Here is a 25,100-nt window from a genome sequence, read left to right on the forward strand (position 1 = left end):
GAAAAGGAGCTTAGGGGACAAGATTTAAATGCTATATAAGAAAAATTCTGTGAACTTTATGAAATAGGAGTCCAGAAGTACATCCCACAGCACAGAGAAGCAGAAAAGAAAATAAAGAAATGGTTCAAAAGAAAAAAGATATTTGCTGTGGAATAGATACAGGAGACACAATAATGAAAGGGCATATAATAAGTACAAACAGGCAAGAAATTATTTTACAAGAATAAGGAGGGAAGGCCAAAAACAGTTTGAGGAGGATATCATAAATAAAAGCAGTGATCAACCAAAGCTATTTTACAGCTACATCAGAAGCAAAACCAAAGTAAAAGATAAAATACAATCCAATACAGACGATGAAATCACCTATACACAAGAGAAGGATATTTGTGAAGCACTAAACAAGAATTTCCAATCAGTTTTTATAGAGGAAAAAAATTTTGAGAGGGATTATGTGGAACATGCATACCCACACATACCAGATATACAAACATCAGAAAAAGAAATACAGGAGGAGCTAAGTAAATTAGACAACGGAAAAGCAAATGGTCCTGATGAAATTTCATGTTGGGTGCTACGTGAATGTGCAAAGGAGTTAAGTAAACCATTATTTTTAATTTTCAAGAAATCCTTGAGTCAAGGTAAACTACCTGATACTTGGAAGAAAGCAAACATTGTTCCCTTATTCAAGAAAAGGAATAGACAAAATCCACTTAACTACCGACCAGTATCACTAACCAGTGTTATAAGCAAGGTATTAGAAAAGCTTATAAGAAAAGCTTGGGTAAATCACCTAGAAGAACACAGTATGATAACAGAAAGACAGTTTGGTTTCAGAAAAGGAAAATCATGTGTTACTAATCTGTTGACCTACTATGACAGAGTAACAGACACATTACAGGAAAGAGAAGGATGGGTGGACAGTATCTATTTAGATTTCAAGAAAGCATTGGACACAGTACCACACCAAAGACTTATATGGAAACTGTACCATCAAGGAGGAATTCGAGGCAAACTGTATTGTTGGATGCAAGATTTTTTCATGAAGAGAATAATGAGAACAGTACTAAGGGGAAATTACTCATCATGGAAAGAAGTGACTAGTGGAGTACCACAGGGTTCAGTGCTGGCACCAATCATGTTTTTAGTGTATATAAATGATAAAGAAAGTAACACAGGAAATGAAAGCTATCTAAATATGTTTGCAGATGATGCAAAAATACAAAGGAGAATTACTAACACAGACTATTGTAAAGAGCAACAAGAAGAATTAAATAAACTTCATGAATGGAGTAATACAGGCCAAATGGAATTCAATGTGGACAAGCGTCATGTAATCAAGTTTGTAAAAGTGGAAAAAGACCTGATTGGGATTATACATTATGAAATAAAACCCTACACACATCAGAAAGAGAGAAGGACCTCGGTGTGATTGTCAATAGCAGACTATCTCCGGCTGACCACATCAGTGAGAAGGTACGGAACATGTATATATTGTTTGTCGATATGAGAATAGTGTTTACATACATAAATGAAGACATGCTAAGAAAGATAATAACATCATTCATCAGACCAACCCTGGAGTATGCATCAGTAGTCTGGAGTCCTCATCTCAAAAAAACACATAGACAAGATTGAAAAAGTTCAAAGGGCCGCTACAAGATGGGTACCAAGCTTAAGGGATCTAAGCTACGAAGAAAGACTAAATAAACTGAATCTACCAACACTAGAGGAGAGAAGGAAAAGAGATGACATGATTATGCTATATAAATGCATATCAGGGAAGGAGAAAATAGACATAAATGATTACTTAACGTATGGGGAAGCATCAGCAAGAGGACTCTGGAAAAAACTGCATAAGAAGAGAGGTGCTAAAGACGTAAGGAAATTTAGTTTCCCAAATAGAGCACTTGATCATTGGAATGCACTACCGACAGAAATAGTGTGTGCCAAACAATTCACAAATTTAAGGATATGTACGATAAATATGGTTTAAGACACGGGAGAGTACGAGCTTGACTCATTCATGTAAAGATACAATTAGGTAAGAACGCACACACACACACACACACACACACACACACACACACACACACACACACACACATCCTGATTCTAATGTCTATCTATCTATCTATATACCTAGGCTGCTTCCCCCAAGGAAATGGAGGTAGCCGAGACAGGACGACTCACTCTCCATTTACTCATCCATTTAAACACATTCATTCGCATCTTAGCCCCAAAGGGGAGAACGGACAGATCCTCACCGCATCACACCGCACAAGGGTCAACTGCGCAATGCAATCAGTGACATCCGCAGCAGGGCCCGACAGCAGAACTGGTTTACCCCTGCCACATCATAACAGACCCATCCCCTTACCCGCACCTGACATGACTAGCTGATCAGACCAAATGCGGGAGAATATCCCCTCAGGGCTGCGTCATCACTTATTCATTCACAATTTCTCTCCATTTATTTCTGTCACGCACAGCCACTCTTCCTTGCTCAACAGACATCCCTCTCGCATCCAGCGCTCTCTTCACACTGTCCATCCATCCTATTCGTGGTCTCCCTCTCAGCCTTACACCTCTCACATCAGATCTAGTTATCTTTTTCACCAATCGTTCATTATAATGTACTGGTATAAAAAGCGTTGCCAAAAATGATACCAACCTGCTTTGCAGTACTGATAATGGAATTAAACTCATATGCAAGAGATGCAACACTGGTATAAGGGAAAATTATTTTAATATTTCCGTAGTGGAACAGTGGATTAGGCTACCAACAACAGTAGTTAATGCAAAAACTGTAAATACTTTCAGAATTCGGCTGGAAAAATATTTTGAAAGTGGAAGTTATGAGAAACTAATCCTTGTTTATTTTCAGGTTGAAGTGTATGCAGACGTCTGTGATATATTTTCATAATAATAAGAATATTCGGTCATTGTGTATGTTTTTTCTCCTCCAGATCTATAAACCAAACATTACATAGTTCATGAATGTTAACAATTTCCATGCTTGTTCTTTCTGTAATGCATTGTATTTTTCTTTTCCTTCTTTTTTTTTCTTCAGGTTTAACCAGATAGTGTTGTGAGCGAGGGATAGCCTTCCTTTTTTCTATCATTTCTCTTACAAGTTAGCTATATATAAGTAACACTGACGTTTTCCAAACAAATTACTTCGTCGTAGGTCAACAAGTCTCCTGCCATATGTACTTCCTCTGTTTTCCTGTTTATTCTTGTGTACTCTCTCTCTCTCTCTCTCTCTCTCTCTCTCTACATATATATATATATATATATATATATATATATATATATATATATATATCATATCATCAGCCGTTTGAGTGTCCACTACAGGACCGGCCTATCCCAACCGAAGCGGGGACGATACAGCCAATGTATTTCTACCAAGTGGCTCAGGCTGTCTGGTTGAGATTGTAAGTAGGGTGAGAAGGGCTTGTAAGTGTACTGTTGTGTTGGAGTGGCTTTGGACGTGTGTGTGGTCTGTGAACCAAGTGTAATCGGCTCGCGCAAGTCGACTGGGTGCAAGCATACTTTATAGTATACGACACTGGTTCAAGAACAGCACCACTGATGTCTGCCAATGCAGTATGTGGCCTGAAGAACGCTCCCAAAGTTTATTAGCCTGGTGGGGCGCGAACCCTCGTTCTTCAGTGTACGACAAAGCACACTTTATCACTGTAACACAGAGGCTCCATATATATATATATATATATATATATATATATATATATATATATATATATATATATATATATATATATATATATATATATATATATATATATATTGTTACATAGCCTATGATTTCATCATCCTTTGTGTAATTTTAACGCACAGTATGCTGCATGTTTGATCACGAGCGTGTTCTGCCTCAGTTCCCCCCTTCTACCGTTATAGTAGAGTAAGTCGTCCTTTCTGTTGTTCAGAGTAGGATTGTCAGCTCTTTGTCCCCTATGGCTTCATTTGCGCGTCCTTCTTACAAGTTGTATCAAGCTCTGCTGGCCCCTATATAATGAGCTCAGTCTCTGCATTATTGCCACTTATATCAACTCCTCATTTTGTTCACATCTCTGTCCTCCCCTGTACAGTTATTATTGTGAGTGCTCAGGAAGTCTCCAACCATCTAGCAGCTGTGTAATTTGAGTATAAGTGTTATTGCATTTTGTTCTTGTACTGTATAGCATAAGTTGTTAATTTGTAGGCCTAGTGAGGTTTTTGTAATTCATGTGGGGTTCTTGTTGTTAGCCATTGTTCATAATAGTTTGTATCTGTAATAATTTATCTTGCATTAACTGAGCATTACCCAGTGTATTTTCATTTTATCAGGGCTGACTTAGGTAAATTTACTCTTGCAAATTTCGTGTTAATAGAGGCTATTGCAGTTAACCATATATTTAACCTGTTTTTTGCCATTACATTATCCTTATGAGTCCTGAATGTTTTGTTGTTAGTTTGTGCATTAAACTTTAACTTGTAATTTTACCTAACTCTTTTGTTTTGAACCTGGAACTTTACAGGACAGTAGTGATTTTTAGTATTCTCACTTAAAGTGTAAATTATCTTTCTCTGTTCCGTAACATAAATTTGGCGACCTCATATCAGGATATTCAGGATATTATCATAAGGATATTGCTTGATATTTTGTGACTGTTACTTATTCATGATGTCTACTATTACTACACTTGATGAAGCCAAAGATTTTTTGTCAAATGTGCAAACAGTGTGTGATGTAGAAAACAGAACAAAGAATGAACTTAAGCTTGTTCTCAACAATTGTGAATTGCAGTTCACTCTCATCATTCTAAAGATCAAATTGTTGGCATGATTAATAAAAGCTTATTTAATGTAACTCCTCCAAATGAGGAAACGCAGATTGAATTAGCTAAGTTACAGCTAGCCCTGCAGGAGGCTCGTGTGAAGGAAGCTGAATTTCAAGCATTTGCTAAGGAGGCTGAGTCTCAGGCTAAGGAGGCTTGTGTTAAGGAGGCTGAATTTCAAGCAAATGCTAAGGAGGCTGAATCTCAGGCTCGGATTCAGGAGGCACAGATATAGGCTCAGGCACAAATTGAACTAGCTAGGATTCAGGCAGACCATGAGTATCGCATGAAACAAGGTGGAACTGGATCATCTAGCTTTGATGATTTTGATGTGGCTAAAAATGTTAAACTTGTCCCTCCTTTTAATGAATCTGATTTAACCAAGTATTTTCAGTTGTTTGAGAGGGTAGCTACAGGTTTTAATTGGCCCAAAAAGTATTGGCCAGTACTCCTTCAAACTGTTCTCACCGGTAAAGCTCAAGTAACTTATGCATCTTTGCCTCAGGATCAATCTGATAATTATGATGTAGTTAAGAGCTTGATTCTTAAGGCCTATGAGCTTGTTCCTGAAGCCTATAGAGTAAAATTTAGGACAACTTACAAGCAAGATAAGCAATCCCATGTTGAGTATGCAAAAATCAAAGAAGATCTGTTAGAGCAGTGGTTAAATTCTAAGAATGGTTAAATTCTAAGAATGTTGATTCTGATTTTGGTAAATTTAAGCAGATGATTTTCCTGGAGGACTTCAAGAGGTGTATTTATAAAGATGTAAGCCTATATCTTGATGAGAAAAGAATAGATAATTTGTCTGATGCTGCAGTTTTAGCTGATGAATATGTTCTCACTCACAAAAGATATTCTAGAGAAAAAGGGAAAGCTGAGAGTAAGTACGTTGCCTCTACTCAGAGTACAGCTAACAGGAAAGAGAATAAAGATGATGTTTCTCAGGAAGAAAATACCAGCTTCACCTCTAGATTTCAGAAAAGTAAATGTATTTATTGTAGTAAGCTTGGTCATACTATGGAGAAATGTTTCAGGAGACAGCGTGATGTGAACAAAAAGGAGTCTTTAAATATTCAGTCAATTGGTCTAGTGTCCACTCTTAAGAGTTCCCAGAATTCTTTAACTGAGTTAACTGAACCTGCTTTGAGGGGTAACTTAAATTCTCATGATGGAGCTCCTCTTTTGAGCAGTAACGTGGGTGACACTCTCAAGAGTTCATGTGCTAATTTCCTGTCTGATGGTTTTGTCAGTCCTCTAGACAGTAATGACAGGAAATCAGTTAAAATATATCGTGATACAGGTGCTTGCCAATCCCTTATGCTGACCAGTGTTCTAGGCTCTAATGTTAATTTCTCTGATGAAACTGTAATCTTACAAGGTGTAGGGAATAATTACTTCTCTGTCCCTCTGTGCAGAGTGAATTTAGAGTCTGGTTTTGTTAATGGTTCCGTTATGGTTGGGTTGGTTGAGACACTCCCAATGTCAGGTGTAACTTTCTTACTTGGAAATGATATTGGTGGAAGTCAAGTGTGTCCAGCTCCTCAGTTGTCTAGTGAGCCAGTGACTGCGACCCAGGATTGTGATGTCCCTGATGTGTTCCCTGAATGTGCTGTCACTAGGGCTAAGTCTAAAGTTACTGGTGATTTAGAGGATAATGATGATGATGATGTTATCCTAGCTGACACTTTTCTTGCTAATTTGGACCACTCACCAGATGAGGCAGTACCCCGTAGTGTTGATAATTTGTCTCGTCAAGAGTTGATTGAGTTGCAGGTTGCTGACCCTGAGTTGAAAGGTCTTGCTAACTCTGCTTGCAGTGAGGAAGAGTCAACTGGTGCTTCTACTTGTTATTATGTAAAGTCAGGAGTACTTATGAGGAAGTGGAGACCCCTAACAGCATCAGCCGACTGTGAATGGGAGGTTGTACATCAAGTTGTCATCCCTCGTGTTTGTAGGCAGGATATCATTAGAGTGGCTCATGATTCCAGTTTGACAGGACACCTTGGAGTGAGGAAGACTGTGGCACGCATTTTGAAACACTTCTACTGGCCAGGTATCTTCAGGGATGTTTCCTGGTATTGTAAGTCTTGTCACACCTGTCAAGTTGTGGGGAAGTGTCATCAGACCGAAAAGGTTGCACCTCTAGTTCCCATTCCTCCTTTTGAGGCGCCATTCACCCGTGTGTTGGTGGATATTGTGGGCCCTCTTCCTAAGACTTCTTCAGGATTTTCTTATGTGTTGACCCTGATTGATATGGCTACTCGTTATCCTGAAGCCATTCCACTTAGAAATATCTCAGCAAAGAACGTGGTTAAGGAAATGCTAGGGTTCTTCACAAAGTTTGGTCTGCCCAAGGAGGTACAGTCAGACCGGGGAAGTAATTTCATGTCAAATGTTTTCAAGTAGTCTCTGAAAGAGTTGGGCATCTCCCAGATCACGTCTTCAGCTTACCATCCCCAGACCCAAGGAGCGTTGGAGAGATATCATCAAACACACTCAAATTGATGCTGTAGAAATACTGTTTGGAACATCAGAAAGACTGGGATAAAGGTCTTCCATTCGTCGTATTTGCCACAAGAGAATCTCCAAATGAATCACTGGGCTAGTCACATTTTGAACTACTGTTTGGCCATGAAGTAAGAGGACCCCTTAAGTTACTCAAGGAATGCTGGCTGTCGCAGGAAGATGACGTCAACCTGCTGGATTGTGATGAACTTCAAAGAACGGCTGTCCACTGCTTTACAGCTGGCGAGAGAGAATTTAGGAGCTGCTCAGGAGAAGATGAAAACTTGGTATGATAAGAAGTCCAGGTTACGCCACTTTCAGCCAGGAAATCAGGTTTTGATTCTGCTACCAGTTCATGGGCAACCTCTTCAAGCCAAGTTTAGTGGTCCTTATTTCGTGGAGAAGAAACTCAGTGATGTCAACTATGTCATCGCCACACCGGATCGTAGAAAGAACAAGCAACTTTGTCACATCAACATGCTAAAGTTATATGAAAGGCGGGACGAAAATAACCCAGTCTGCACTGTAGCTGTTCCACCCGAGTCTGCAAGTGAAGTTCTCTCATGCAGCATGAGCCTGAGTGATAGTTTGGGGAAGAATCCTGATATCGTGAATGATCTCCAGACTAAGCTTTCTCATCTACCTCCCGAGGAAAGGCAGGAGTTTTCGGCATTACTGCAGCAGTACCCACAAGTGTTCCATGCCACTCCAGGAAGAACTACTGTGTTGATGCATGATGTCGATGTTGGAGACGCAAAGCCAATTAAACTGCCTCCTTACCGTGTGAACCCAGTGAAAGTTCCTCTCATCCAGAAGGAGCTTGGCTACCTGTTGGACCACAAGATGATTGAGCCCTGTCAGAGCGAGTGGAGTTCTCCTGTCACTCTAGTCCCTAAGCCAGGTGGGTCACAGCGGCTTTGCATTGACTACAGACGTGTTAATCAGATAACCAAAACAGACACTTACCCTCTCCCTCGTGTGGAAGATTGCATAGACAAGATCGGAAAGGCTAGGTACATAAGTAAGTTTGATTTGTTAAAGGGATACTGGCAAGAACCTATGACTGAACGTGCTAGGGAGATCTCATGTTTTGTGACACTAGGAAAGACTTTTGCATGTTCTGTAATGCCATATGGTATGAAGAATGCACCAGCCACATTTCAGAAGCTCATGAATGTTGTAACAGAGGGTTTGGCAGGGTGTGTTGTTTATATTGATGATGTATTAATCTTCAGTGACAACTGGAAAGATCACCTATGCCATGTCAGTAAATTTCTTGAGCGTTTAGTTCATGCTAATCTTGTAGCTAATTTATCAAAGTGTGAGTTTGGTCAAGCTAAAGTTCAGTACCTTGGGTATGTAATTGGTGATGGACATGTTGCACCACCAGGAGCTAAGGTTCAGGTTATAAGTGATTTTCCCAGACCTAAAAGTAGGAAAGAGCTACAAAGATTTTTGGGAATGGTAGGTTATTACAGGAGATTTGTTCTTAACTTTTCAATTCTTGTATCACCACTTACAGACCTACTGAAAAAGGGAGTTAAATTTGTCTGGACCGATAACTGTGAATCCTCTTTCAGCAAACTTAAAGCTATCCTATTAAGTCACCCAGTGCTCGCTACTCCAAATTTTGCTAAGCCTTCTAAGATGGCTGTTGATGCAAGTGATACAGGAGCTGGGGCTGTTTTGTTGCAAGAGGATGATCAGGGTATTGAACACCCTGTATCTTACTACAGTAAGAAGTTCACTCCACCTCAAAAGAACTACTCAACTATTGAGAAAGAGCTTTTGGCCTTGATTTTGGGTTTACAGCATTTTTCACTTTATTTGTGTTCTGGTTTTGACCCCATAGTCATTTATACCGATCATAACCCACTGAAATTCCTTAGTAAGTTTAAAGATAAAAATCAGAGATTGACAAGATGGAGTCTACTTCTTCAGGAGTATTCATTAGATGTACAACATGTCAAGGGGAAAGAAAATGTTATTGAAGATTGCTTATCTAGACTTTAGACAGATTGTTTTAGAGTAATAAGAAATTTCCTTTGTAAATTTCTTTTTCTTTGTGGGGAGGTGTTACATAGCCTATGATTTCATCATCCTTTGTATAATTCTAACGTACAGTATGCTGCATGTTTGATCACGAGCGTGTTCTGCCTCAGTTCCCCCCTTCTACCGTTATAGTAGAGTAAGTCGTCCTTTCTGTTGTTCAGAGTAGGATTGTCAGCTCTTTGTCCCCTATGGCTTCATTTGCGCGTCCTTCTTACAAGTTGTATCAAGCTCTGCTGGCCCCTATATAATGAGCTCAGTCTCTGCAATATTGCCACTTATATCAACTCCTCATTTTGTTCACATCTCTGTCCTCCCCTGTACAGTTATTATTGTGAGTGCTCAGGAAGTCTCCAACCATCTAGCAGCTGTGTAATTTGAGTAAAAGTGTTATTGCATTTTGTTCTTGTACTGTATAGCATAAGTTGTTAATTTGTAGGCCTAGTGAGGTTTTTTGTAATTCATGTGGGGTTCTTGTTGTTAGCCATTGTTCATAATAGTTTGTACCTGTAATAATTTATCTTGCATTAACTGAGCATTACCCAGTGTATTTTCATTTTATCAGGGCTGACTTAGGTAAATTTACTCTTGCTAATTTCGTGTTAATAGAGGCTATTGCAGTTAACCATATATTTAACCTGTTTTTTGCCATTACATTATCCTTATGAGTCCTGAATGTTTTGTTGTTAGTTTGAGCATTAAACTTTAACTTGTAATTTTACCTAACTCTTTTGTTTTGAACCTGGAACTTTACAGGACAGTAGTGATTTTTAGTATTCTCACTTAAAGTGTACACATTATCTTTCTCTATTCCGTAACAATATATATATATATATATATATATATATATATATATATTGTATTTATTATATATATATATTATATATATATATTGTATTTATATATATATATATATATATATATATATATATATATATATATATATATATATATAGATAGATAGATAGATAGATAGATAGATATATAGATCCCTAGTGCTGAAGGACACACTTTTAAAGAAAATAGTGACAGTTTTGCTAGATAAGGCACTGGCATCACCATCCCCGTGTTTCTGTTGTACTAGATGCTTAGCAATATAATTGTCACAACCATGTGCAGTGCTAAGCTCCATTTTGTACTTCTTGCACTGCATGTCGTATTCTGTCTTTGATTTTCTATGAAAATATATTTTGAAAGCTGGGAAGAATTTACAGTACACTTTCACTCGTGCATTTTCCCAAACAATGCAATTATCTCTGAAACACAGTATGAATTTCCCTGGTTCCCGGAGCGTATCACTCTTAGACGGCTTCACCAACACTGTGTCGAGTAACGGGGACACTGGGGTCACTGGGCTGATTGGTGTGAGAAGGAGTCTTGATTAGGACACGATCGGTATTCGTCCAGCAACCATCCTGTTCACATCCAATCTAAACCAATCGAAATAAAGCATCAAGAATTGCTTGACTTCCTAACTATATTATTTATAGTTTAATTTTAACCAAGTTTATGCGTTAATTAATGAAGCGGGACATTTCGGGACCAATTCTGAAAATGCCGGACACATCGGGACGCCATCAAAATGCAGAACTCTTGTTAAAAAATCTGGACTGTCTCCCCAGAATCGGAACGTCTGGGTACTTTATGGAACAATCTGCTCTACTTCACTGAAGATAGAGTGGATATAGATTTATTCACCCGGGGGTTCAGTGAATGATGAGGAGAAGCAGAGGTGTTGGTGAACGCTGAATTCTTCAGAAATGAAGATTTCAAAGGAGAGAGTATTGGATAAAATTATGTTCCAATTTAAACTTACGATACTTAAGGAATTTTGAATTTCCAGTACAACTGGAAAATAGGAAATCTGCACAATTGTGATTGGTTGCACATTGGTAAGATAGTCATGGGCAAAAAAAAAAAATCTACTTCAGTTGCATAAGAACAAAGCGAACACACGCAACAACCTGTGGCTCTGAAGTGACTATAATTAAAGAAACAATATACATGATAAGGACTGCTGTCATTAGCCCCACTAAGTTGTGTTTCAGTGAAGATAACAAGATAAGGTTTAGATGGGGAGAAGTAGTGTTCAAGAGAGAAGGATTTAGAGGAAAGGTCACGAATGTTGCAGAAACTGACTGAAGAAGTTTGACAATGTACCAGGATATATTGATTGGTTATCAGCTGGGTATTCCTGTCTCTCGGGACATACCAATGATGATCACAATTCTTTTCTTGTATAATCTGCTTCCCATAAATTTGGTGTACTGAACAGACTCTGCGTGTTTTCGGTCATGCTGACTGTGAAAATTCAGCTCTCGTCTGTGGGGGCAGAAGGGAAGGGGAGCACCTCACACAGCTCCTTAAAATAGGATGGAGCCAAAGTCTTCGTTTCACCAAATCCCCTTTTCTTATTTATTCCCCTCAACCTCTCTTTTAGTGTAATGCTGTTTGAATGGTCATTGACCGTTTGAAGTTTCAGCTTGCCTCTCAAGAACACTGCGACTGTCACGCAGCACCCCTTAAGTTACACTCACTCACATCTCTGTGCAATATTCAATGCAAGAGGTAACTGGTACTCTCATTCCTTCATGCAAATAACTGGTAAATCTGGAGGCGTTTTTCTCAGTTTGTTTGTTTGTTTGTTTGTTTTTTCTCATTCTATGGCCTTCAGTTTTTCAGCGAAATGTGTTCAGGTATCGAGAAAAAAAACCTCTTTGATACAGTCTCTTTGTAATACGGTAGCAGGTAGGGGCAAATGTGTTTTTCCATATCGCCAATTTCGAAGTGAGTTCAATGAGAAATGTTCCGCAACATCGCGCCTCCCCTCAGAAAAAATTGAACAATATACCTAATCAGACAAAAAAAAATCAGGAAAGCCGTATTTTGTAATTAAACCAACATATACCTAACCAACTTAGGCCTAACTTAAAGTTAACCTACCATAATACTTACTTTGTGCGGACGACGTGGTGCAACGATACCTAGCCTTTTCTCGAGGCAATAAATCCAACTTTGTCAAAATACCTAGATGACCAACTATACCTGGAAAAAAAAAAATTGCTTCCCATACACAAAGTTTAGATGAATTCTTTTTCAATTCACGTGTGTTCATGAAACGATAGTGCTCTGTATTGCATGAACATCTAGTTAGAAAATATTGGATCAGGTTGGACAAGATTACTGACGCGCCGAGTAAGGGCAACGGAGGAAACTGGTCAGGAGTTGTGTTGTACAACCTGGTGAATTTAACTATAGTTCTCTCTATTAGTAATTCTCCATCCATCTCAGGCATTACCACACTATTTAACTGATTCTGTAATATATATATATATATATATATATATATATATTTATACAAAGAGAGAGAGAGAGAGAGAGAGAGAGAGAGAGAGAGAGAGAGAGAGAGAGAGAGAGAGAGAGAGAGAGAGAGAGAGAATTCTGAAATTCATAAAGTAGTATTCAAAGAACTCCACATTCCAGATGATAATGCTACATTCCAGATTAGAATGACAAAAGAAAATCCACACTTGTAAATCACATGTGGCAAACAGTCTTTGAAATATACACAGTAGTTTGATGATAGGTCCAAGAATCGTCAAAAAGACCCCCATAATACTGATATGTAAATATTGCTGTTATAAAACCTTAATAATTAGACACTCTTAGGATTCTGAAAATACTTTCATCACTGTAGTCCTAATATTAAGTGACATTGGTATGACTCAAATTTTTTACGGATTTTGACCTGTGACTTTGAGATCAAGGTCAAAGTCATTCATACTATGCTAATCATGCCACTCGTGACCAACTACATTTCCGCCGAGTCTGGTCAAAATCGACCGAATACTTCCCGATTTAGCACTTACAGGCATGAGGCGGCCAGTTTGATTTTCCTCAATATCTCAAAAAGTATTGGCTGGATCTCAGTATCAATACCCAGGTGCACTAGTATATGTTGACGACTACATACTGGAACATTTGTAATGCAATCGCTTCTGAATTTATTGCTGCGCTGAGGAGCAAACATTGGAAAAATAATAGAGGGAGCTAGCGATAGGGGGAAAAAAATTTGCCTAAAGAAGACTGCCACCAAGCCACATCACTCCAGAAAATTTCAAGTCTATAACTCGAACGGTATTGGAATGCCAGCCTTCTAGATCCCCCACCCCCAATGAAATAATATCTACAATAAGAACTTCACAGTGTGTGTGTGTGTGTGTGTGTGTGTGTGTGTGTGTGTGTGTGTGTGTGCGTGTGTTTCTGCAGGGTATCCTGAGACTTATCATACTAACAAGGAGAGATACGTAGTTCCATCGAACATTACAAGTCCTAATGGTTTTATGACTGTACCTGTTAAGAAACGGTGATGAAAAACATAGAATTCACATTCGCGTATAGCTAATGAATGAAATCATCCATTTCGTCCCTGTGTTAGGGTCAAGTAACATGTTCAGGGGTCTCTATTTAGTGAGAATAAATTAAATAGTAATCTACAGTACAGTAATCTACACTATCTCCTATTCAACCCATAAATATAGCAGTGAGGGGGATACCGAACGGAATAAGATGGGGTTTAATGGATAAGTCTCCCGTTCCCTTTTTTTTTTTTTTTTTTTTTTTTCAAGTGCATTGGAATTCGCAACACTGCTAATCTAAAACATGTATGTGGAACATAAGTGTCTTAGAGTATTCTCGGCAGTAATATCCTGAAATTTGAAAGTCATTTCCCGTGACACCCTGCGCTCACACGCGCGCGCGCACACACACACACACACACACACACACACACACACACACACACACACACACACACACACACATATATATATATATATATATATATATATATATATATATATATAGATATAGATATATATATATTCATTCTAGAAGGTATGATTAGAGAAAGAGTGAATATTGATGAGATACAGTTTGGGTTTATGCCAGGCAGGAGGACCACTGATGCTACATTCATTGTTCGACAGCTTCAGGAAAAATATATTGGGAAGAAAAAGGATCTGTATTTTGTTTTTGTTGATTTGGAAAAGGCTTTTGATAAAGTCCCTAGAGAGGTGGTGACGTGGGCAATGAGAAAGCTTGCCTTGGAGGAGTGGCTTTTTAAAGTGGTTATGGCTATGTATGTGCGTGGTTGCACCCAGGTAAGAGTGAATGGAGATTTGAGTGAGGAGTTTTCCGTGAACGTTGGTGTGCATCAGGGATCAGTTTTGAGTCCCATGTTGTTTATCATGGTACTTGAAGTCCTTTCACGTGACTTCAGAAACGGACTCCCGTGGGAGATGTTGCATGCTGATGATTTGGTGTTAATTGCAGAGAACGAGAGGGAGGCGGAGGAAAGATTTAGGAAATGGAGAGATGGTATGGGGCACGAGGGCTTAAGGGTAAATGCAAATAAAACAAAAGTGATGATATCTAGGGTTGGTGGCGGTACTGTTAAAAACGAGGGAGAGTGGCCATGTGCAGTTTGCCACAAGGGCATGGGAAGTAATTCCGTCTTGTGCAGTGTTTGTGATATATAAATATATAAATATATATATATATATATATATATATATATATATATATATATATATATATATATATATATAAGAAGCCATCGTGAAGAGTGGTTTGGAAAGTGCCATGCCCTTGTCGGACAGATGCGCTCCACTGTGTGCCATTCTAGTTAGAACTTCATTCTACTGTAAAAGGTTTAAAACTCTTGCATGCAAAGAGTTTTCCATAGCTCTCAGGGCATGCTGGAATTTAATGTATTTCAATATCTTTCTCGTTGGAGCATAAATTTGCTCATATTGTTTGTTTTCTGCCGCCTGAGATTATTTTTGTCATTTTTATTTCATTGACTTTTTTTGTTTCTGTTAATGCAAGACTTGTATTATGTCCGATTATAGAAACACACACACACACACACACACACGCACACACACACACACACACACACACACACACACACACACACACACACACACACACACAGTCAGCTTAATCTGTTTTTAGTCACTGAATCCGTGTTTTCACTTGAGCTCCAGTTATTCTTCCATGAACCTATCTTCCTCCATCCATTCTCCTGCCCACTTACCTACCCACTTAGCCAGTGGAATCTGGCTCAGTGGTAGCGTGATGACTCTGTAACTGTACCCTCTCTTCTCCTCACACACACACACACACACACACACACACACACACACACACACACACACAGGCCCAAGAGGTTCAATAATATACAGTTGTTGGTTTTTGGCGGCCATAACTATCGACTCACCCGATGCAATAGTGCTTTCAGTAGACTACGCGGCGTGACAAACCGAATGGTTCCATATAACCAAAGAAACCATTTACTGCATTGTGTGTGCTTTTTTTTTTATGCGAGGAAGAAGGAACCAAAGGCCATGAGCCCGCAGTAACAGTTCCCTCCAAGAGAAAAACAAAATACAATAGAGAGCCAAATTCAAGATCCGATCATTTTGAGATGCCTGGACACACTGCGTTTGAAAGACTGGAGATCATAGGCAGCAGGAAATACAGAAAGAGGGAGACAGTTCCAGAGCTGACCTGTTGCATAAATGAAAGACTGGGAGTAACGGTTAACGCTTGCATTAGAGAGTTGGACAGAAAAGGGATGAGAGTTTGCTGCCAGACGGATGCTACGCGCCCGTCGTAGAGGTGGAGGAATGCAAGCAGACAGTTCAGAGGAGCAGTGACCATTAAAGTAGCGATAGAAAAGAGATAAAGATGCAACAGTGCGGCGAAGAGACACAGGTTGAAGGGGGTCAGTAAGAGGAGAGTTAATGAGACGAAAAGCCTTTGACTCCACCCTATTGAGAAGAGCTGTATGTGGGGAGCCTCCCCACACATGAGATTTGTACTCCACACAGGGGCGGATAAAACCCCTGTATAGAGTCAACAATTGTGCAGGGGTAAAGAAAGAGCGGAGTCGGCTTAGCACACCCAATCTCTTGGAAGCAGATTTTACAAGAGATGTAATATGATCTTGCCAAGATAAGTCCCGAGTAAATGAAACCCCAAGCATGTTCAAGGATGATGCAGGATTAAGCTGAATATTATTAAACATTAGTGGGTATACCTGTGGAAGATTTTGTCGGGTTGATAGATGTAAGAACTGAGTCTTAGATGCATTAAAGACAACCATATTATTTTTACCCCAGTCAGAGATACGAGCCAAGTCAGACATTAGGTGTGCCATAGCCTCATCCCTTGTTTCTTGAAGTAACTGTTGAGATGGGCGTTGCGGGAACCGAATGGAAAGGTGAAGGGTGGAGTCATCAGCGTATGAGTGGATAGGGTTAGATGTACAGCTTAGAAGATCATTGATGAATAAAAGGAAGAGTTGGTGATAGGACAGAGCCCTGAGGAACACCACTGTTGATAGATCTGGGAGAAGAACGATGACCGTCTACAACAGCGGCAATAGAACGACCAGAAAGGAAGCTAGTGATGAAGGCACAGATAGAAGGATAAAAACCGTAGGAGGGCAGTTTGGAAACTAAAGATTTATGCCAGACTCGATCGAAAGCCTTTGAGATGTCAAGTGCAATGGCAAAGCTTTCGCCAAAGTCCCGAAAGGAGGATGACCAGGAGTCTGAAAGGTAGGTGAGAAGATCGCCAGTGGAGCGTCCCTGACAGAACCCATACTGACGATCGGAAAGAAGGTTGTGATAGGAAAGATGCCTTAAAATTTTTCTATTAAGAATTGACTCGAAAACTTTTGAAATACAGGACGTTAAAGCAATTGGACGATAGTTGGAGGGTTGGGAGTGGTCACCCTTCTTTGGGACAGGCTGAATGAGAGCAAACTTCCAGCAAGAAGGAAAGGTACAAGTTGACAGACAAAGGTGAAAGAGTTTGCCTAGGCAGGGTGTAAGCACAGAAGCACAGTTCTTGAGAACAACAAGAGGGACCCCATCAGGCCCATATGCCTCGTTAGTACTGAGGCCAGTGATGGCAGAAAATACATCAACTGAAGAAATTTTAATGTCAGCCATGAGGAAGTCAGAGGGGGGAAGTGATGGAGGAACAGCACCGGAATCGTCTAAGGTGGAATTGGAGGAGAAAGTCTGTGCGAAGAGATCTGCTTTATCAGTAGAAGTAATAGCTACAGAACCATCAGAGTAGAAAAGAGGAGGGAAGGATGATGAGGTAAAGTTGTTAAAAAGATTTTTGGCAAGGTGCCAGAAGGAACGGGAAGAATTCGAGTTGGAGAGTTGAGAGCATTTAGTATGGATGAAATTATTTTTAGTAGCGCGAAGAACAGACTTAGCACGATTCCGGGGAGAAACGTAAAGATGATGTGATTCAGGGGTGGGTTGGCTCCGGTACCTTTTGTAAGCTTTCTCCTTGTTGCGGACAGCATTAGAACAAGCGTGATTAAACCAAGGCTTTCTTGCGTTAGTCAAAGGATATGAGAATGGAATGTATGCTTCCATGCCCGAGAGAATAACCTCCGTAATGCGCAAGGCACACTCAGATGGCTCACGGCCATGGAAGCAATAATCATTCCAGGGAAAATCAAAGAAGTACTGCCTGAGGGCCTCCCAGTCCGCAGCTCCAAAATGCCACAGACGACGTTTCCCTGGAGGGTACACAGGCCGTACCAGAGCGATAGGACAGGTAAACATAACCAAATGAAAACCTGGTTGTATAGTGGGCTAAAATGATCCAAACAGATCGCCTGTACAGGTTTCCATCTGAAAGATGATTGTAGTTTCTTGCTCATATAATATGCTCATGGACTAGGAAGGCTGGTCACTCGCCCTAAATGTCTTACGTATCTGTGCGTTACAGTAGCTGTATAATTTAAACTTTTCTTTTTCGGTTTTTAACCAAACTTGGTGGGTATGTAGCGTTTTAGCAAAGTTTTTTTTTTCTTTTTTTTTAATAATTGGTGAAAACTGAAGGTAGAATGGAAACAGTTTAAGGGTTTCCATCTGACTCAAAACAAACTTAGTGGAAATGTTGAGGGTAAAGCAAAAACGTAGGGAGTGGATTAAAAATAAACAGTTAAAAGTCTAAGGACACATGGAAATTCTGCGTTCTATCAGTGCAAGTCTGTGTGAAGAAATATCTAAAACGGTTTTAATCTGATTTTGATCAAATGGGATGTAAAGGTCGAGGGTCGGCCAACATGCCGACCTTTTGTTTCGATAACAACAACTTAAAGTTCAAGTGGCAAGCACTGTTCAAATAGTTTTGATCCGATTTTAACCAAACTTGGTGGACGGGTTGACGGTAAGGCAAGAATGAAAACATCTGATTTCGAGAGCAAGCAATTAAAGTTCAAAACCACATTGCAAACCAAAGTTTGACCGATGTGTGTCAGTTTGTGAACAAAATACCTAAAGTTATTTTCAGTTGATTATGGCGAAACATTGAGGAAAATTGGAGGATCAGTCAAGGGTTTGACCTATATTTTTTAGAGCAACAGGTCAAAGATCAAAATTGCACAGCATCGTCTTCTTATACAGATTTTTTTTATGCCAGAGCTTGTGCAATGAGTAAATGAAGCAGACAACCTCTCCAGGTACATGAGGAAGAGGAGATTCTAATTGAAATCGTATCCACAGCAAACGGCAGTTTTACAGAGGGCTTTTAGTGGCTAACATGGAGATATTCAATGTTCCCAGTCAGGTTTAACGGTTTCTTGCTGTAGAGTGGGGTTACATATTTTGCTCTGTTTGTAATTCGAATTAGATCAAACCTGGTGGAAGAGTTCAGGGTAAGGCAACGATGAAGGGACTTGATACTGAGAACAGTTTGTCGCTTCTGCTCTACCTCCCCTTTTCACCTACCGCTTTTCTCTCGCCGAAATTCTTTTCCATAGTTGTATATCATTACCTTCCCATTCAGACCCGCTTTATTGTCTCTTTTCCCTATCCCTTTCAGAGTAATAATATTTCCAGCTCCATTTATCATAACTCTATCCTCCCTCTGACCTGTCGCACTATATATCTCTATATATCTTTCTATTTCTCCTTATTTTCCACTTCTTCGTTCACGATCTCATCTCCCCTAATCACCCTATTTCTCTTCTCTTCCCCCTCACCCTAAATTCGTTTTATATCTTCCTCCTTTCCTATCTTGCCTCAGTATTCTCCCTTTCCCTTGCACTCCTAAATTACCCTCATTCTCCTTTCAATCTACGTCTTCTCTCCTGCTCCTACCTGCTACCCTAATTCAGTCGACTTCATTTTTGCCTATCAGCTCACTTCTCTTCCCTCATTCTCACCTCGCCTCACTGTTTGACTTTTTCCACATTTCCTTTTCACCCCATTTCTCTTGGACTTTTATTTTTCATTTTTCCTCTTCACCCCACTTCTCCCATTTCCTGCGATATTGTCATCCTTCTCATAATTTCTTTCTTTCTCTCTCTCTCTCTCTCTCTCTCTCTCTCTCTCTCTCTCTCTCTCTCTCTCTCTCTCTCTCTCTCTCAACTCCCATCATTACCGTCTCCTGTCACCTCTTCATCGTTCACCTTGAACTTAACAATGCTTACCCTCTGACCTTCCTTATTTCCTCAAACATGTCCAGTACCTCGCTTCTCCCTTTTCCCTCTCTCATTTTCTTCTTTCTCCTCCACCCACTTGCTCTACCCTACTATTATTGAAATACTCCCTCTTCTCCTTCATGTCTTATCCCATCCCCATCCCCCTTCTTCCCACGTCTCTTCCGGTTGCCCTTCTCTTCATCCATCCCATTTCGAACCCTACCATACACCATTCATCCCACCTCTCTTCGCATGCTTCACTCTCACCCGATTCACTTATTCCCCTACCCGTGTCTCTCGTTACCTTACACATTCCCCTCTCTACCCTCTTCCCCACTCACTTCACCTCCAGCACCCTATCCTCCCTTTCACCCCAACCATTGGCTCCTTTTGTTTATCTCACTTGCCCCCACCTCCCCTTTCCTTTAATACCCCACCTCAGCCCTAAGCATTCCCTTTTCGCCAACCTACCTCATCTCCCCTCCTTTCACATACCCGCTCACTTAGCTGCTCTACTCTAACTCCTTTAAACCCTTCCCATCGCCTGGCGTATCACTCCACCATCCTGGCTTAAGTAGGCCTCTAAAACATAATACAGTGTCATCAGGTGAGTGTATTGGCGATCAACATGCTCATCACATGCAAATTACGGCAAACAGAATGAGCCCATGCCATCGCTGCAGAAGACTATATTTAGGGCGTATGAAAAAGAGAGAGAGAGAGAGAGAGAGAGAGAGAGAGAGAGAGAGAGAGAGATTCATCGGATTGTCGTTTTTTAATTAGGGAGTGAAATTTCATTTTCCCTTGTCTCCTGCTTTTTCAGCAATTTGTTGCTTTCATCTTATAAAAAACTCTTGCTCTTCACTTCTCCATTTTGTTTGCGATTTTTTTTTTTTCCTCATACATGTTTCAAATTTACTTTGTCGCCTGACCTGCTGGTGTTGGTGAGTTTTTTTTTTCTTTTGTCCCTTAAGGTTTCCGCTGTCTCCAAGCGTGTGAGTCTCTCTCTCTCTCTCTCTCTCACTGGGGGTCTGCGGGTCTGCGGGTGCTAGAACATTGAAAATTGCTAGAAAAGTAGAGAAAAAATTAGTAAAGGTTAAGGGGACTGCAAAATTGTCCCGGTTAGTGGCCACGACCTCTTCCTCAGAAAAAAAAAAAAAAAAAAAAAAGGCTGGTGCTACAGACCTGATGTGATGCCATAACTATATCGTATGAGATAAAGCTCACGACAGACCAAGGTATGATTCTTGGCATTTTGCCAAGGATATCTGCTGGTATTTATGCCATCAGTATAGCAGTAGGCATGAATAGCAGGTTAGTTTACTTCTGCACCCGGTGAGGGGTGAAAATTTATGACCCATTTAACAAGCTCTAAATGGGATTTAAACAAAAAAATGACAATCAATTCCTTGTAACTTGGGAGCGTATTCTAAGTGGCTCTGGATCTTTTATAACACCTGTTCCTTAGAGATTTATTCTGCTCATCACACATTAGTATACTCTTATATGACAAAAATGCAACATAAACAACAGACGAAAAAATATTTAGACTTAATATACAAATCGCTGAGGAAGAGGCCGTAGGAAGCCTTATATGGAAATTAAAGTACGTCACATAGATTTAGCTTTCCAATATGAACTAGAGGCATAGGGAATTCTGCACACATCTTTCCGTGTGCTTCCTGCTAAGGCAAATGTATAAGTCGACACAAATTCTTTGATAATCAGGTTCATTTTTCTGGGAAGGAAATGAGATACGGGAGAATTATTCACTCTCCTTTCCTTGTCCTTCCTGGGAAAACAAATCACAGTTACGAGAGGGGAATTATCGTAAGTGTGTCAGTCAGTCCGGCCCAGGCTGCAGTTTACTACATCATGAATCCTGTGGGCGTCCACTTTCTTCGCCCGACATTTTTATTTATAAGTAGCTAAGGATATTTCGCTGCCTTACGAAATTCTGTTTGGGACTACACCTCACTGAACAAGAGAGAGAGAGAGAGAGAGAGAGAGAGAGAGAGAGGTTGGGGGGGGAGGGGCGCCACAAAATAATATAATGATGTGCTTAGCCGATTTCATGTAATCTGTTCTTAAGTTTTAAATATAAGAAACCTTACTGTCTATAGCACGGTAATGTAGTTCATAAAGCTGGTCCATTAACGGTTTATCAGTTCAATAACTAGGTCTGTTTGTGTATCGTTGGCTAAGGTTTGCATAGACTAAATGAAAATATTACTTAACGGGGCATATCACGAGAAGATTTCAGTGTCCACATGTTATATTTCACAGAAATGAAAGATCTATGAATACTTTAAAAAAACAAAGTAACTAGATCAGAGTTATACTTGAGGTAGGCTATTTTGACTGCATCAGTTTAATATCCCGCCACCTTCTGATGACTGACAGATTAACTTTCTTAATGTAAACTGCGATCTGTGAAGGAAGGAGTGCGTCAAGAAGTAATTCACATTACAATGATCCGATTTCTGTATGTTTGTTGGTTTCCTGGTTTGTTACCGTAGCACAGCAAAAACGGTGCATGTACAGAAATTTTTGTTAGCGCAATTTTTTTTTTTTTTATGTAAGGAAGAAGGAACCAAAGGCCAGGATCCTGCAAACCGTTCCTTTCAAGGAAAAAAAAAAGACAATACAAAAGACAGCTAAATTCAAGATACGTTCATTTCGAGATGCCTGGACACACTGCATTTGAAAGACTGGAGATCATACGAAGTAGGAAATACAGACAGAGTGAGACAGTTCCAGAGTGGACCTGTTGCGTAAATGAATGACTGGGAGTGACTGTTAACTCTTGAATTCGAGAGTTGGACAGAAATGGGATGAGAGTTTGTTGTTAGACGGATGATATGCGCCCGTCGCAAAGGTGGAGGAATGCAAGCAGACTCTTCAGAGGAGGAGTGACTACTGAAGCGGCGATAGAAAAGAGATAAAGATACAACAGTGCGGCGAAGAGGCGGATGTTGAAGGGATCTAGTAAGAGAAGGAGAGTTAATGAGACGAAAAGCTGTTGACTCCACCCTATTGGAAAGAGCTGTATGTGGGGAGCCTCCCCACACGTGAGAATTGTAGGCTACACTACACAGAGGCGAATAAAACCCGTGTATAAAGTCAACAACTGAGCAAGGGTAAAGGAGGTAAGGAGTAGGCTTAGCACACCTAATCTCTTGGAAGAAGATTTTACAAGAGAAGTAATATGATCTTTACAAGATAAGTCCCGAGAGAATGAAACCCCAAGTATGTTTAAGGATGATGCAGGATTAAGCTGGATATTATTAAACATTAGTCAGTACTCCTGTGGAAAATTTTGTTGAGTTGATAGGTGTAAGATGTGAGTCTTTGATACATTAAAAACAAGATTAGTTTTACCCCAGTCAGAGATACGAGCCAAGTCAAACATTAATTGTCCCATAACCTCATCCCTTGTTTATTGTAATAACTACTGAGATGGACGTTGCAAGAACCGAATGGAAAGGTGAAGGGATCTCGAGGTCTCAGCTAATTTTGACTCTAGTGTCTTTACTACAGTTAAGTATTCATCTAATTTACCATCAAACTTCGTAGTTTCTAACTCTAAGAGTTCCTTATCATCAGCCTTTACTATAGCCGCTTCTAAAGTTATATAACTTTCTTCATACTTGTTCCATCGGTCTTTCAGGATATATAGGAGACTATTTAATTTCTCCTTGGACAGAGGTATTTCGTCCAACGATTGTTTACGATCATTTATGGCTCTAGTTACCCATCCTGCCTTACTACTAGAAGATCTTTGCAGTAAAGAAACATACATGTTGACTGGTATCTAGTTTAATAATTTACTATGAGTTTCAACCACAATTTTACCCCAGCTTAGTAATTAGCTGATTATTTTAAATTTTGAAGACGGTAGGGATTAGGTCCTCCTTGTGCAAACTATCCCCCTGAGTTATGAAACCTCTAGGGTTGTATTTACCCCTTCCCTCTCAATTTCCAAATATTCATTACAGCTCAGCAAATTATTCATTTAATTTTAAGGAGTGTAGGGATTAGGTCCATAATTTCAACCTATCCCCCAAGGTTACTAACCTCTAGGGTTATATCTTATCCTCCCACTCAATTTCCGAAACATCCATTTTCCCTGAACTCTGTATGTACGTATTTCCACATCATCCACTGCAACCGAATGTGGTAGTACCTTATGCCCATTAAAAGCTACCTTAAATACATTCAACACTTCGGCACACATCGGCTATCCCCACTCGGGGCACCAAAATTTGAAAATGTTTAATGTATACAGGTCTGTATCCTCACTTGGGGCATCAAGATGTAAAAAATATTTAGGGGGTTCTGTTAAACAAATCGGGGCTCCTCACGCGGAGCTCTGCAATGTAAGAAATTTCTAATATTTCCTAATAAACAACTCGTAGGTCGTTACTCGTCCCTAGAATTGTCCTTAAATAAATTCAAGCAAGTCTCACAGAGTTAGGTGAACCGTAACTTAATCTTAACTCACCTAGAGTAACTATTTCTCTTCCCTCTCCTAGCTAATCCCCCCTTGAATTGGCCAATTTGTAAAGGTTACTTAGCTAGTGAAGAGGGAGTGTCGGACAACTGATGACGATGAGGCTGCTTTGCTGTTGTTGCTTGAGCAATGAAGCGTCCCTGAGTGTGTATGTACAAGCTAACTCAATGAGGTCTAGGAGCACTGTGCAGCTCGACTGCTGGTTCCTTTCTCCCTCATCGGATTCGAAGGTGCCAACTATTAATAGATTACTATGCTAAATACAGTTAGATAACATCATGATATATACAGGGCGAATCTAACAAATTAATCTTAGTTTTAATTAAACTAAAGTTAAACCGAATATTCCCTTTAACTATGTGAATATCTTAAATCCACATCTGCTTTACATGAAGACCTTTTCATCCTCGCCACGTCATCTAATGCGCAGATGCAGTTTAGGTCAATGGAAATTTCTATATAATTACATGTATTACAATATAGTTGTCCACGAGGGTTAAACGCAGTAGCATTTTATTTACCAGCAATAAGAATTAAAGAGAACGTAATTTCTGCGTTATAAGAACCGCTTGAACTAGTGACAACAGTCTCTAGTTTTCCTCTGTTTCTAACCAGGGACGACTATTATAAAAAGTAGAGAGCGCAACTGCTCTGGGGGGAAATATTT

This window comes from Coenobita brevimanus, chromosome 100 (assembly GCF_032717465.1).
Source record: "Coenobita brevimanus isolate Jiangsu-jjx chromosome 100, ASM3271746v2, whole genome shotgun sequence".
Classification (NCBI taxonomy): domain Eukaryota; kingdom Metazoa; phylum Arthropoda; class Malacostraca; order Decapoda; family Coenobitidae; genus Coenobita; species Coenobita brevimanus.